Source organism: Saccostrea cucullata, unplaced genomic scaffold, assembly GCF_032062105.1.
Source record: "Saccostrea cucullata isolate Sc308-1 unplaced genomic scaffold, CSIRO_AGI_Scuc_v1 ctg711, whole genome shotgun sequence".
Lineage (NCBI taxonomy): Eukaryota > Metazoa > Mollusca > Bivalvia > Ostreida > Ostreidae > Saccostrea > Saccostrea cuccullata.
The window spans coordinates 5,656-20,214 of NW_026919801.1; the positions used below are offsets into that span (position 1 = coordinate 5,656).

A 14,559-nucleotide genomic window follows, 5' to 3' on the forward strand; every position below is an offset into this window, starting at 1 on the left:
TCTTATCCAGTGTATTAGCTAATCGAATGAAACCCATTTTAATTGAAATTATCCATGAAAATCAAAACGGATTTTAAGCAGGAAGAAATATAGGAGAAAATTACTTCACGACATCATTCAATATTGTATTAATTTTGGTGAAAAATTTCAGAATGCTGTAAGAACCTTATTTAAAGAGGCAAAATTATGTGTTATTCAAAATGGCTTTTTCTCAGAATTCTTTAACATTCCACAGTAGGGGATGCAGACAAGGTGACCGTATTTCTCCATACCTTTTTCTTCTTTATGCAAAGATAATGGGCATAAGGATTAGAAATAGTATGTATATGTCAAAGGAATAGTTGTAAATGATAAAGAATATAAACTATTGCGATATGCAGACGACACTGTATTATTATTAAAAGGTAACAAGGATTCACTAAAGTCAGCATTGTTACTAGTGGATGAGTACGCAAAATACTCAAGATTAAAGCCTATGAAAAAAACTAAATGTGTGAAAATTGTATCCTTATTAAATGTATAAAATGAATATCTAACAGATATTGAAAATCTTCAATGGTCCCAAGACCCATTTCCAGTTTTAGGTATTACATACTGTGTGAATTAGAATTGAAAAGATATGTACGAGTTGAATTTTAATCCAAAAATTAATGAAATGCAATCACTAATTAAGTCACGGTCTAGAAAAATGGTATCTACAGCAGGGCGTATTATTGTGATTAAAACTTTGATTCTTCCAAAGATCACACATCTACTAATTAGTCTTCCAAAATCCTCCCAGGGAAAAGATAAAGGAAATCGAAACAATATTTTATGATTATATATGGAATCATAAAACTCCAAGAGTGGCAAAAAAGGACATTATTCAAAGTTTTGAAAAGAGAGGTTTAAGAATGATATGTCTTGATTCTTTCTGTAAAAGCCTAAGAATTACATGGATTCGTAGACTTTTAAATGATACTTGCAATTGTGTGTCAAGTTGGAAAGATTTGCTTGTAAGTACTCTGCCAAATGTAGCAAATATTGTGCTTTTTGAAAAACAAATACTAAATAACTTGTCTAAAGTATGTAAAAACCTATTTTGGAGAGATGTTTTTGGCATTTTTTGATCTAAGGAAATATATTGACCGTCAAACCTCGATTCTAAGCTCTGTGTGGTTTAACGATGCTATATGAATTAATAACAAAAATGTCTATTACAAACAATAGTTTGTCAATTGTGTGCATCGCTTATTAGATTTTTTTTAATAGTGACGGTACAATGATAAACTATGAACATTTTTGTCAAGAATATGGTTTAAAACCTCCTTTTACACAATTCTTAGGAATAATAGAATGCATAAAAAGTTACATTTAGGTTATAACATAGAATATATTGTTCAAAATATACCTTATTATCCAGAATCTTTACAGAAAAATTAAGAAACATGAGCAAGATTCAAGAGATTTTTATGATATCTTTATTGACCACAAATGGAAAAAACCAAAATGGGAATTGAATGTAAATGATATATTGTGGAAAAAGCAAAATATTCTGTTTTTTAAAATAACTGAAGATGTCCAGTTGAGGTGGTTTCACTATAGAATTGTACATAGAATTCTTGCAACTAACACATTTCTATATAAAACTGGAATTGCAGACTCAAAACTTTGTACATTTTGTAAATGTAATTAGAAACTTTAGGCCATTTATTTTGGGAATGCATTTATGTAAGTGAAATATGGGATAATATATTAACATGGATAAAAGAAGAATTTCATTTAGATATCACATTGAACGAAACTGATGTTTTACTTGTTTAATATTACAAATATTTCAACATTTTTAATGTGATAATATGCATAGCAAAAAGACATATTTATAGAAAAGGGAGTAAAAAAGAACTGCCATCCCTAATGGGAATTAAATCTGAAATATTATATTATTACAAATGTGAAAAATTCATTAATACAAAAAATTGTGAACCAGACAATTTTAGTTGAAGATGGGCATGGGTTCCCATAGGTAATAATATTGATACTTAAGTCTATTTCCCTACAACATTAGTTGTTACAAAACAATGAATTCTATACTTTTGTTTATTTGAATTATTCTCATACAATGATGTTTGCATATACATGTACAAGCAACTTAGTGAATGGAGTATGAAAGATGAAAATTTGTAAAAATAACCTCATGTTACATTAATGCATATGTAAAAACTACTAAGTTAAATTAACTTATAGATTCCAAGGCTCCCCAACCTTGGATATAAGGACACACACATATACATGTACTGGGGTAATAAACAAATATTTAAAAATATAAAAAAAAAACCATGTAAATTGAATTAAGGTTATTTCGGCATGATTTTGAATTGAATTCTCTGAATTACAAAATGCAGTTTTTCCTACCATTTCTATTAAAGGTGTAAAGAAAGGGAAAAGTAACATTGAATTAATTATGACGTCATAATGGATCTAGCACAGGCTAAACACATTCACAAATTATGATGTCATACGACGTAGGTTCTACGTCAAAAGCATCAGAATGTCAGGTAAAAGAGCTAGAAAGTCCCGACAAAAGATTGTAAAAGATAGGCAGGTAGCATAAAAGACGTCTTATTACATTCGAAATAATGAAACATATAGAGATAACGAACAGTATTCAAGATTAAAAGTCCATAAAACTACTATAAAATAGGAGCAGAGCAAACACGGAACAAAACATCAGAGGTGGGATTATGTGCCATGGAGGAGTGAGCATCCCCTGCCGACCGGTCACACCCGCCGTGTGCTCCTTGACACGATCGGGAAATAACGGAAAAATCCGTCGTCAATTCATTGTAGTATAAAGAATGGAATTACAATTAGTATGAAAAACGTCAGTAAGCATTTGACTCAATGATCAATTGTTTCTGGCGACCATAGAACTTCCGAAATGATGACTTTAAACGAGACTCCTGAAGTTCTTGTTTCATCAAATTGTTTGTCAATAATTACCTCGTTTTAGAAATTGTTCACACGTAAAGCATGCTCTCGCGTATCTAATCAACTGAGACATATCAACTCCGTATGCAGATGATGAAGGTATTTTGTTGCATAAGTAAGGGAAGTTGCCGACAGAAAAGCTAAAGTCATCACGTTTATCATAGAGCTTTGTTGTTAGATTACCATTAATGTTTTTTTTTCGAGTAAAATATCCAAACATGAAACAGATGTGTCAGACTCTGTGGTATCTTTTTTCTCAAGCCCAGCAGGATATATGGTATCCACAAAATCATGGAAATCATTGAAAATACGTCGTCGATATATCTAAATGTTGAGTTGAAGTGTTGTCTTCTTTTCACGCATTTTTTGCACAAATTCTGCTTCTGCTATGAATACAAAATAATTTTTTAAAGAACTGCCGATTCGGTCATTAGAAAACTTCTTCTTAAAAATATATACGAATACATTCCCCAAAACGTTAGTACAAACACCTTTCTGAAGATTCAAAGATATACGTTTATTGCTTAAAAGATAGAAATATAAATAATAAAGAAAAATTCAAAGCTTTTACAAGGTAATGAATTAAAATAATGATGTAGTTCGAAACAGGTAGCAAATGAAATATAATATTGCATATTATACGTCCAAGAGGACAACAGGTATTAAATGAAATGTAATAGTTTTTTGGAAGTCTTAAGGTTTACATGCATCAATAGCGTATTCAGAATATTTAAAACTTTTGTATGTGACGAGATTTGATACAAATTTGAGATTGTGTGCTGGTATTATTGTGGATTACATTAAAGTGATAATGTTTCACTTGACAAAACAATCTGTTAAAAATGAATGAGGAAGCACTTTCAAATGAACTAGGGGATTTTGGGGATCTAAATTAGAGACAAAATCACTGGATACAAACCGACTTGTCCAGAATTAGATAATAAATCACTGGATACAAACAGAGTTGTTCTGAATTAGAGGCAAAATCACAGGATATAGACGAACATTCTACTAAGAAATGAAACCAACATGACATCACAAGCCTGTATCTTTTATCTTGTAAATCTGTTTCTTTCACTAATTCTGTTTTATTCCGGGGAAACGTATTTCAATGGAACCTTTCAATGGATTCCGCGAGGATGGGAAGGCCTACCTCTTTATTGTCCAAATGCCTGCAAAGACCCCGAATTTGCCGGACCGTCGATAGATACCTGTTGTGTCTGTCACTCTAAAAGTATTCTTGATTACAACAACAATTTCTCTCACCTGAACATTTCAACAAACGGATACCTGGAAGGAAATACGTCTGCTAATAATATAGCTCTGGAGTATCCCTACAGGTATTTAAAAGTTTTTCCAAAGAATATCTGTGACTTTCCAGGAATTACAAAGATCAATTTTTCTTACAATCTTATTCTAGAAATACCACATCTTACCTGCCTCCCAAATTTGACACACCTGGATTTGTCTTGGAATTTAATTACAGTTTTACCGAAGTTTTCCCTGACTGGAAACAGGAATCTGAGATTTGTTAATTTGTCTCATAATGCCATTAGTTATACTGACACGGGGGCTCTGGCATTCATGGCTTTTCATTCTCTTAATTTAAACGGAAATCTACTCACTTCTGTCGACATCACGGATTTTGTCTTTGAAAGACCATTTTGTAAAATAGACTTATCAAATAATAGTCTGACCATGGCTACAAACAAATTTAATTGGAATATGACCTTGAATAAAACATATGGTCCAGGTCACGTAGATTTCTCACACAATCAAGTCAAAGAATTTCCAGATGTAAGAAAATTGGGCTTTACGAATATCCTTGATTTGGGAAAACTTTATCACTTTGGGTTTGATTTTAGATTCAACCCTTTGATATGCGATTGTAGAATTGCCAAACCTGTAATGTATTTTAAGTCATACATTAAGATAATGTCGAGAGACTACTTCAGTATCACATGTGGGTCACCAGATTCCTTTCGAGGAAAAACGATACCAGGTATCATAAAGAATGGACAAATAAAAGACTTGATTTGTAATTATACCTCAATGTCTGTATGTCCCCCAGGGTGTTCATGCATTGAAAGACCAAAAATAAGGAGATTATCAAAAAAAGAAATGACAATGTCGCTTCAAATGAAATGTACAGGAGCTCGACTAAAACGTCTTCCCCATGTCCTACCTGAAAGTGAAGAAATCGAGTTCTTTTTGAGACGGAACCCAATTCAAGAAATTACAAATGAACATTATTTACAACGCGTCACTGTTCTTGATTTACCATTTATACCTTTGTTTGAAATGGAAGCCTTGGAAAAATTTACTCTCCTGCAAGAGTTCTCGATTCCAAGAACCCAGCAAGTCCACGGAATTCCTCGTTTACTTTCTTTCTTGGATCCGTGTGTATTTCTTCAGCAGGGGAATTTTGTTGTGAATTGCACCTGCTCACATTATTGGATGTACGACTGGATTCGTACAAAAGAAGCTAATAATTGCTCGTCTCATTCCTTTTATTGTTTCAAAGGAGGTAAAGAAAATTTATTGACAACGTATTTTTCACGCCTTGATTGTAAGATCCCTGGTCAAGAGCCTAATTACATTCTCCTGTTGTCCGGTTCTTCAGCATTTGTGTTTGCATTTATCCTCGTCATTTTTGTGCACATTTATAAGTTTGAATTAAAGGTCATTCTACGGTCTAGACGATTAATTACAAGGTCCAAGAAGACATTGGACGAAGATTGTGTTGTTTACATTTCATATGACGAAAAAATCAAAGATTTAAATTTGTGGCTCAAAGAGCGAATCGAACCCTTCTTAAGACGAAATGAACTGAGTGCATTCATCCCAACACGTGACTTGCCTCCGGGCTGTATCAGATGCGAGGAGACTGCCAGACAGATTTCTGTCTCTAGATACTACATCGTATTCCTGTCCGACGATTACTTACACGAGGACTCCCTACAGACCGGAAATGAGTGGAAGTGTATCTGGAACAGTTACTTGTCCGACTGTAGGAAGGAATTGGTGATCATTATCTACGATATGATGAACACGGCAGATGTTCCATGTAAAATCAAAGTACTGAAAGTACTGAAAAGCGGTTAGCATGCTTTCATCTAATATGTACCGAAAAAAGTGCATGAAATGATGATATTTAAGTATGCATATCTTTGTCCAAAGTCATCAGAGAAAAAAAACAGACATTCTGTTTTTGTAATACTTTACTTAATAGTAAAACCAATAACATTCCAAACTGATGTCACAGATGGATGCAATCTAATTAAAATTAGATGTTTCGAATCCGCTACTGCTTCTCAAGCATCCAACAACATCCTATTTGGGGTCATGTAAGAGTGAATCTTCGATTAGCCAAAGAAAATGGTTCCTCCGAAATCTTGGCTTATATAGTTCAGATGGGTTTCTTGTTTTCACCACCGAACCAAAACACCAGAGGAGTTTTGTAGTAAACAAAATACATGTATGCATTGCATAAGCTGTGTTATGTATGACGTGTGGGTATCTTGTATAGTTTGTGCTCTTTCGTTTGCATTATTCACGTTCAGATGCCAGACTGCAGACTATACATGAAATTGATTCCAAAATTACTTTAATTCAACGTAAGACAGTATCAATAATGATGATATGTAGCAGTGGAATTAATTTGAGAATTGTTTACCGAGGCTTGAATCTACATGGCCAAAGTGTTTGTGTTTACTAGTACATGTATTCATAATCGAAAGGTCTCTCTGATGTGACCCCGAATGGGATGTTAGATGTTTGAGAAGCAGTAGCGGATTTGGAACATTTAAATAAATTTTAATTAGATTGAAATGCATGTTTCAAAATTTAAACATGAGATTTCTTCAGTTTGAAAGACAGGAAGTGCATTTTTAAAAGTTCTCTCTTGGTGGCATCCAATCGTTCTCTGGATGAAAACAATTATGTTGATGTTGAAAATTTAATTGTCTTTCATGCTCTATTGAATCTGAAGTTAGGTAATTGTAAAGCCTACTATAGCAAGCAACTAAAAAAATGACAAATTAAATTCTTTAGATTAATGGATTTGGAGTAGTGTAGATCTACAGCTGGCTAGTCAGAGGAAAAAGGATGACTGAGCAGAGACTTTGTAAATGAATTGATATCAGAGAACTCCAGTTGTGTAGGCTCATCGCGGGTATAACCTGTCAACGAGGGATGCTTACTTCTTCTAGGCAACGGATCCTACCTCTTGAACTTTCAGGAGTCAGCTTTTCTTCTTAAATCGATCATTGATCATTCTGTATTTTGATACAGATACTGAATACTTCCGTTTAGTAATATTATGAAATACTACTTCTACGGGCAGACTGGCGAGTAAACAAGATTATCAAGCTTTATGAAATGTACTTTATTGACTTTTCAAACAAGTAAATGTTCGAATAAAGAAAATGGTATATGAGAATCATTTAAAAGAAGTCTTGCACAATATGTCTAGATAAGGACATATACTGTGTATTTGCCATATACTTTTCATGCAATATTGTTCTCAAATAAAACATGTGAAAAGGAAAGTTGTCTAATCAATCAATACTAGTACATGTGTATTTAAAAATTCAAATGTACACTAAAAGTCAGTGTAACTTAGGAAGTTATCTGTGTTACTGTCTTCAGTATGTCGGTTAAACAATATACACTGATTTCTTTTCTATCAATGTGCCTCTAAACACCTGTATTTTAATTTAATTCTACTCAAACGCTCAAAATGATAATCGACAAATTGGACAAATTCAAATTTAAAAAGTATTTTCACAGCTAATGATACGTTCCCTAGGAATTGATCAAATGTTCAAAACTTATAAATAAGCATTAAGTATATATTTAAAACTTTTGCTAATTGCCAAGATTTTTCATACCTCATTCTTCTGTGAATAATAATATCGGTTGATTTTTAGAAGAGGATCACAATGCCGATTAAAATTAATATATATTTATCCATTTTTTCAAAATTAATTTTACTACTTTAAGTGCCCCATTATTTTTTTTAAAACTAAAAGTAAGTGATCCCTTATGATCGTTTGTACATGTAATAAATTATTAAAGACGGAGTAGAGAATTTACCCCTGGGAGCAGAGCTTTTATAATCTGTTTTTTAGACAGAGAAGAAAAGAGAAGAAAACAAACGTTTCATTGTGGAGGTAATCCTATTGTTTCCATAAAAACATTACAAAAAGTGTAAAAATGTATTCGTTGTTTTTATAAAAACGTTTTTCAGGTATTACTTAACTTAATAAATGGTGTTTCTTAATACTTTGGCAAGGAAAATCAAACTCGATCAAGAGATTTGCTGATGTTTTTGCAGTCTGTAATAACCTTCAACCTGCTGTAAAATTAACCGTATCGTTCAACTTTCAAAAATAAACTGACAGTTGCTATAAATCGCGATCGCACGATGTACATGTAATAAGGACCAAATTCTCAGTTCTTTGAAGTTAGTGTTCTAAGTATTGTCAATGCTTTGGTAAATACTAATAAGAATTCGATATAATAGTTATAATAGCCAATCTTCGTACACAGCATATTGTCAATCTCTCACCAGGGGGCGTATTATGCCAACAGTATACAAATCATAGGAAGCGCTTTGCTGAAGTTACCGTTGTCGATAGGTAGCACCTTGTGGAAGTTTCCGGTTTTGGTTGCAGAAGGATAAGGTTACGTGCCATAAAGCGATGTCGATAGGTAGCGCCTTATGGAAGTTTCCGGTTTTGGAGCACCCATGCCATAAAGCGGTTAGCTAGCTAACCGCTTAAAAATCAGAGCATTCATGCGTTTTGGGGATGTAGTGGATTTTGCTTCAGGGGAGAAGAAAATATTCTGCAAGATTCTGGACAAGTTTCTAACAAATCATTAAATTCTATATATTTAACTTTATTTTTTAATGAAATGATTGGTTAAATCATAGGCACTTGGGGTATGGACCCCCCCCCCCTTTTACATTTTTTATTTTTAAATCTGGGTTCGAGTCACCTTTTTCCTATTCTAATATTATGCACTATATATTATCAATAATGTAACTCTTTCGTCTCTACAAAATGTTTTTAAATATGTTCTTTTCGACCTATACATATCAAAAAAAGCTCTCTTTACATGTACCAGTCGAAAACGATATTTTTAAAAACAGCTTCTAGAGACAAAAGAGTTACATTAATGATAACATATAGTGCATATTAGAATACAAAAATTTGAAAAAGGTGACTTGACCCAAGATTTAAACAGAAAAGAAAAATGAAAAAGGGGGGCGGGGTCCATACCCCAAGTTTCTATGGATTAAATACTTCTTATGTTTGAAAACAGGCGGAACCCCATAACTTGGATCAATTATTAACCTCTTAATCTGATATCATCTGTCATAGAACGGCATTTGGTCAGAGAAAATCGTGAAAGATTAATTATAATAGTACCATTGTTATATTTTTGCAATAAATCAATATTGGGTTCAATTTTTTTTGTGAGCCACAAACAATATACATGTTGATATTTTTAGTGTACTGAAAGCTATGGGAGACTATAAATTTCACTGAATGTGCCTATTTTTATTTAACTGAAGATTGGTAGAAAATAATGACAGGGATAAATAAGATTTTACGATAAAGTAAGTCTCTTTTTTCCCCTTGCCTAAAATCACAGTTGAATACAACTTTTTTTAAAAGAATTTTTATACAAAAGACAATTTCTTTGTTTACAAAGATGTTGCGGTTCCCCACGTAGGTCACAAATACATGACTTTGTTCTTTACATATACTAAAGAAATTAATCAAACAAAATACCGGTACATCAAAATTGATCACTTTCAATCTATTATGATCAATTGCTATGTTTTCCAATGTTTTGGAGCTCCGTGTTTGCTTTGTTCACTATTAACAGGTTTAATTGGACTTTGAGGTGAAATATTGAACTTAATTTCCACATTTCATCTTAAATATTGTAAGAAAAATAATAGAACTGTAGATCTCTCAGTCTCTGTTTAAATTCGGACAGATGAAGCTTAGAAATACAGATCCAAGCATTGTAAAAACCTTTGATCAACGCCGCCGATTTTGGTCGCTCTCTTCGGGTATTATTGCTTGTATTTTCTGCTGTTCTCCGCTTTAGAAATGATATGAGATAATTTACAATATATTTTGCTCCTATTTTGGGGCAGGAGTACCGGAATGTTCTTTGAAAAATATTTTTTCGCACGATTTTTTTTTAAATCAACATTCCAAAAAAGGTTATTTGGCACTGTTGAAAAGGAAAATAAAATATCAAAAATAGGAGTGAAATATATCCTTACTTATCGGATATCATTCTTTAAGCAAGGGAAGCTAAAAATACCCGAAACGTGCGACCAAAAAACGGCGGCGTAAATCGAATGTTTTTATAACTCTTGGATCTGTAGTTCTCTGCTTTATCTCTTCAAATTTTCTCAAGCACGAGAGCTAGAGTTCTGCAGCTACAAAATACTCACATGTTAACTATTTTTGATAAATAAAATACGTTTCAGTGCGCTTGAGAGGATTGTAGATTGATTGTGTACTGTTGAACGTCCCTCTCTAGAATATTTCACTGATATGGAGACGTCACCATTGCCGGTGAATTGCTGCAAATTTAGGCCTATGCTCGGCACTTACGGCCTTTGAGCAGGGAGGGATCTTTATCGTGCCACACCTCCTGTGACACGGGGCCTCGGTTTATATGGTCTCATCCGAACGACCGCCCCATTTAGTCGCCTTTTACGACAAGCAAGGGGGTACTGAGGGAAAGGGTTGTAGAAAAAATCGCGCAATTCGTTGGTTTTTGTACAGTATTCTCATGTGATCAATTTCTCCTAATTTATTTAATTACTGGGGTAACACACTTTTCTTTAGCCCATTTCTACACAGTGACTATTCTCTTAGTATTTAACAAAAAATCTACTAGAAGATCCTAGTATATGTAATATATATTTAAATAATTTTTTGAAAAATGTTGATTATACAAGTTTTAATTTATTTATAACGTAATTAAAACAATTTTTGTGTCTTTCTAATGTTCAACTGCGAGAAAAAATTGGTTTTTCTTGTATGCTTTCTTACATTCATAAGATTCTATTGTGAAAGATTGTCCTAGATGAAGTAACACTAAGCAATATGAACCTTCCTTTTAATCATTCGGTTTATTACTTTAATGCTGCCGTCAAAGGATATCTATCTATGGAACGCCAACACTGCCTTATAGCATACAACTATGCATTTATTATGTCAATTTATCATTACGTGATGTGAACATATCTTTACGTTATGTCAATTCCTTATGAGATTATGTAAAAATATCTGTACATCATGTCAATGCTGCATTACATGAAGTAAATACATCCTTTCATTATGTCAGCACTTCATAATTGAAGTCGAAAATTCATTATGTGAAGCGATAATGTGTTTACATTGTGTTAAAACTTTATTACGTGAAATGAATGTTTCTTTACATCATTTCATTTCTTTAATATGAGAGGTCAAAATTGCATTACGTCAAGTGAATTGTGTTTTATAATTAAACTTATCATTACATGAAGTCAAAAATCCATTCCTTTTCGAGAGTGTTTATTTTTATTATATCAAAGCATTATTATATGATATTGGTTTATCTTTATTTTACGGCGAGAGCATCATGATGTGAGGTGAACACATCTTACCTTTATGTCAGTGCTTTATTACGTGGTGTAAAAAGTGTATGACATTATGTGAACATATCTTTATATTATATCAACACTTTATCACATTATGTCAAAATTCAATTCCGTGATGTGGATATATAATTACGTTACTGAGTATGTCAACTCTTTCTTATGTGATCTTAAAATATCTTTATATTGTGTTAACTCTTTATCATGTTGATTCCAAAAGTGCATTACCTGATGTACAAATACATTTACATTATCTCAAAGCTGTATATCTGGTATAAAATGAATGTTGACGACCGTGTTTTTATGACTGGTAAGAGGGGGGGGGGGGGGGGCTCCTGATTGATACGGAAGAATTAGAGGCACAAAATATCAACCCCCCTCTTTTCCCAAACATAACTTAACAATAGAAAATGTAATGTTCATTGAAAGTACAGCCCCCACCCCCACTTTTTGTTGAAGTTTAGTCCACTGAGGGTAATGTAGTATATCTGACAAAAAAATTAGGACTGATCGAAGTTGGACCCCCCTCCCCGAAATAGGATTTTCGGGCTTGGAGTAGACAAATTTTTTTTGGCTTCTCAAGTTTTTTTTTTCGGGCGAATATTTTTTTCTGGCTACCCCCCCCCCCCTCCTTTCGAAAAAGATGATACGTCACGCACTGGAATTAGTAATTTTTTCAACTATTCCAGGGCCAGAATTCTATTACAAAAAATCTACCAATCCCTCATCTAAATCAATTTAATATGCCTTAGTAAGCATGCATGAACACATATCAGTAGCGGATATGAGAATCTTGAACCAAAAAAATTGTCCAAGCCTGAAGGGGGACGGTTTATGGTTGGAGACCAAGGGGGAAAGCAGAGAAGCTCTCAGGCTTTATAGTTTTATAAAAAAAGTTTTCAACTTAATTCAGCTAAACTTAATGTGAAACTAATGCAATGTCCTACAAAGTAAAACCAATAAATGTATTAATTTTTTGTTCATGTAGATTTTGGTCACTAAAGATGGTAGGGCGGGATTTCCCCCTCCCACCAGTGCACGTGTGTTATACGATGTGTTTACACTTTAAAAAAAAAAAGGAAAGTTCAAGACTGAAAAAAAAAAATTATGACAATGTACTTAGTAAGATCAGAAGTTTAAGACTTTTATCCAAAAAAAAAAAACAAAACAAATAAACAAACAACAATTCAAAATAAAAAGAAAAAAAATTGCTGCACGACTCATAATATTTGATTTATTTAACTATCAGATTAAAGTAAACGCCATTGAATTTCGACGTGACTTTAATTCACAGTCGCAGTGTTAAGGCTTTGCACGTTTCAAGATTGTCAATCCTTTGTCGCTTAAAATTTTTATTTAAAGATGCCATTCCCAAATCGCTGAGATTTCTTCTACGGTAATTTTCTCTCCCGCCAATTTTAGTGCTCTCGGAACGCGGAAAATACAATCGGAATTCCTCGGATGACTCGTACCTCGCACATAACGTTTGAATGGAGCGTAGCGGAGTCAGCCGAGGATTGCCGATTGCGGAAAATACGGTATGCTCATATAAAGGCCGAGGATACCCGTGTTCGCATAACGTAATAGTGAATCGACATAATGTAGTGTGAGTTAATATCATAAAGAATTGACATAATGTAATGATAGGTTACATTTACACATTCTTGCATTTCGTTATGTTTAATTAAATGTCATGAACAGTAAACATAACGAAATGCAAGAATGTGTAAATGTCATAAAGTGTTGACATAATGTAAAGGAAGGTTTACACGATGCAATAGTAGTGTGGGATAATATCATAAAGAATCGACACAATATAATGGAAGGTTGACACAATGCAGTAGTAGTGTGGGTTAATGTCATAAAGAGTTGACATAATATAATGGAAGGTTGACACAACGCAATAGTAGTGTGAGTAAATGTCATTAAGAGTTGACATAATGTAATGGAAGGTTGACACAATAAATAATAGTGGGAGTAAATGTCATAAAGAGTTGACATAATGAAACCAAAGGTTGACACAATGTAATATTAATGTGAGTAACTGTCATATGGAGTTGACATTATGTATAGGAAAGTTCACACAATGCAATAGTAGTGTGAGCAATTGTCATAAAGAGTTGACATAATGTAAAGGAAAGTTCACACAATGCTATAGTAGTATGAGTTAATATCATGTAGAGTTGACATAATGTAATAGAAGGTTAACACAATGTAATAGTTGTGTGAGTTACTGTCATATGGAGTTGACATAATGTATTTGAAGGTTGACGCAGTGCAATTGTTGTGTTCTGCTATAAGGCAGTGACGGCGTTCCATATCTATCTGTAATAAAAGTTCTTATCTTACTCTTTCAGTTTCCTTACTGTGTTGCATTACATTGATTCAGCAGTAAATAAGATTCTATACGACCCTAACTCAGTGGGATCAGCGTGCCATTTCCCTGCTCGTTAAAAGTCATCATTGTGCAATATCTATGGTCGGTACAATGACCTTGTCATCAATTATAAATCATTGAGTCAAATGCTGACTGAGGTTTTTCAATATTGTTAGGCCATTATTTAAACTTTGAATCGTCAACGGATTTTCCCGTTATTTCAATATCATGACAAAAACCACACGGCGGGTGTGTCCGGTCGGCAGGGGATGCTCACCCCTCCATGGTACATGATCCCCCTCTGATGTTTTGGGCCGGGTTTGCTCTGCTCCTGTAGTTTGTAATTTTAATGGACTTTAGAGCTCTTCATTATCTCCACATATTTCAGCTGTCAATAAATGATATTTTCTGCGAATTAAATTGCCAAAAAATTCATTATCCGGAATATCAATTAAAAATTAAGATTTTCATAAATTATGTGGTCATTCTCATTGAAAGGATTTTACTCCCCCCCCCCCCCCCGGTTTTTTTTTTT

The 14,559-nt window shown here is 33.4% G+C and overlaps 1 protein-coding gene across 1 annotated transcript in view; it reads left to right on the forward strand.

Moving 5' to 3' along the window:
- The first annotated feature begins 4,176 nt into the window (after positions 1-4,176).
- Positions 4,177-14,559, forward strand: part of LOC134238329 (SPARC-related modular calcium-binding protein 1-like) — a 58,345-nt gene continuing 47,962 nt past the window's right edge. Inside the window, exon 1 of the mRNA XM_062720499.1 lies at positions 4,177-4,310. The gene's annotated coding sequence lies outside the window, so the exon portion shown is untranslated. The remainder of the gene's footprint in view (positions 4,311-14,559) is intronic.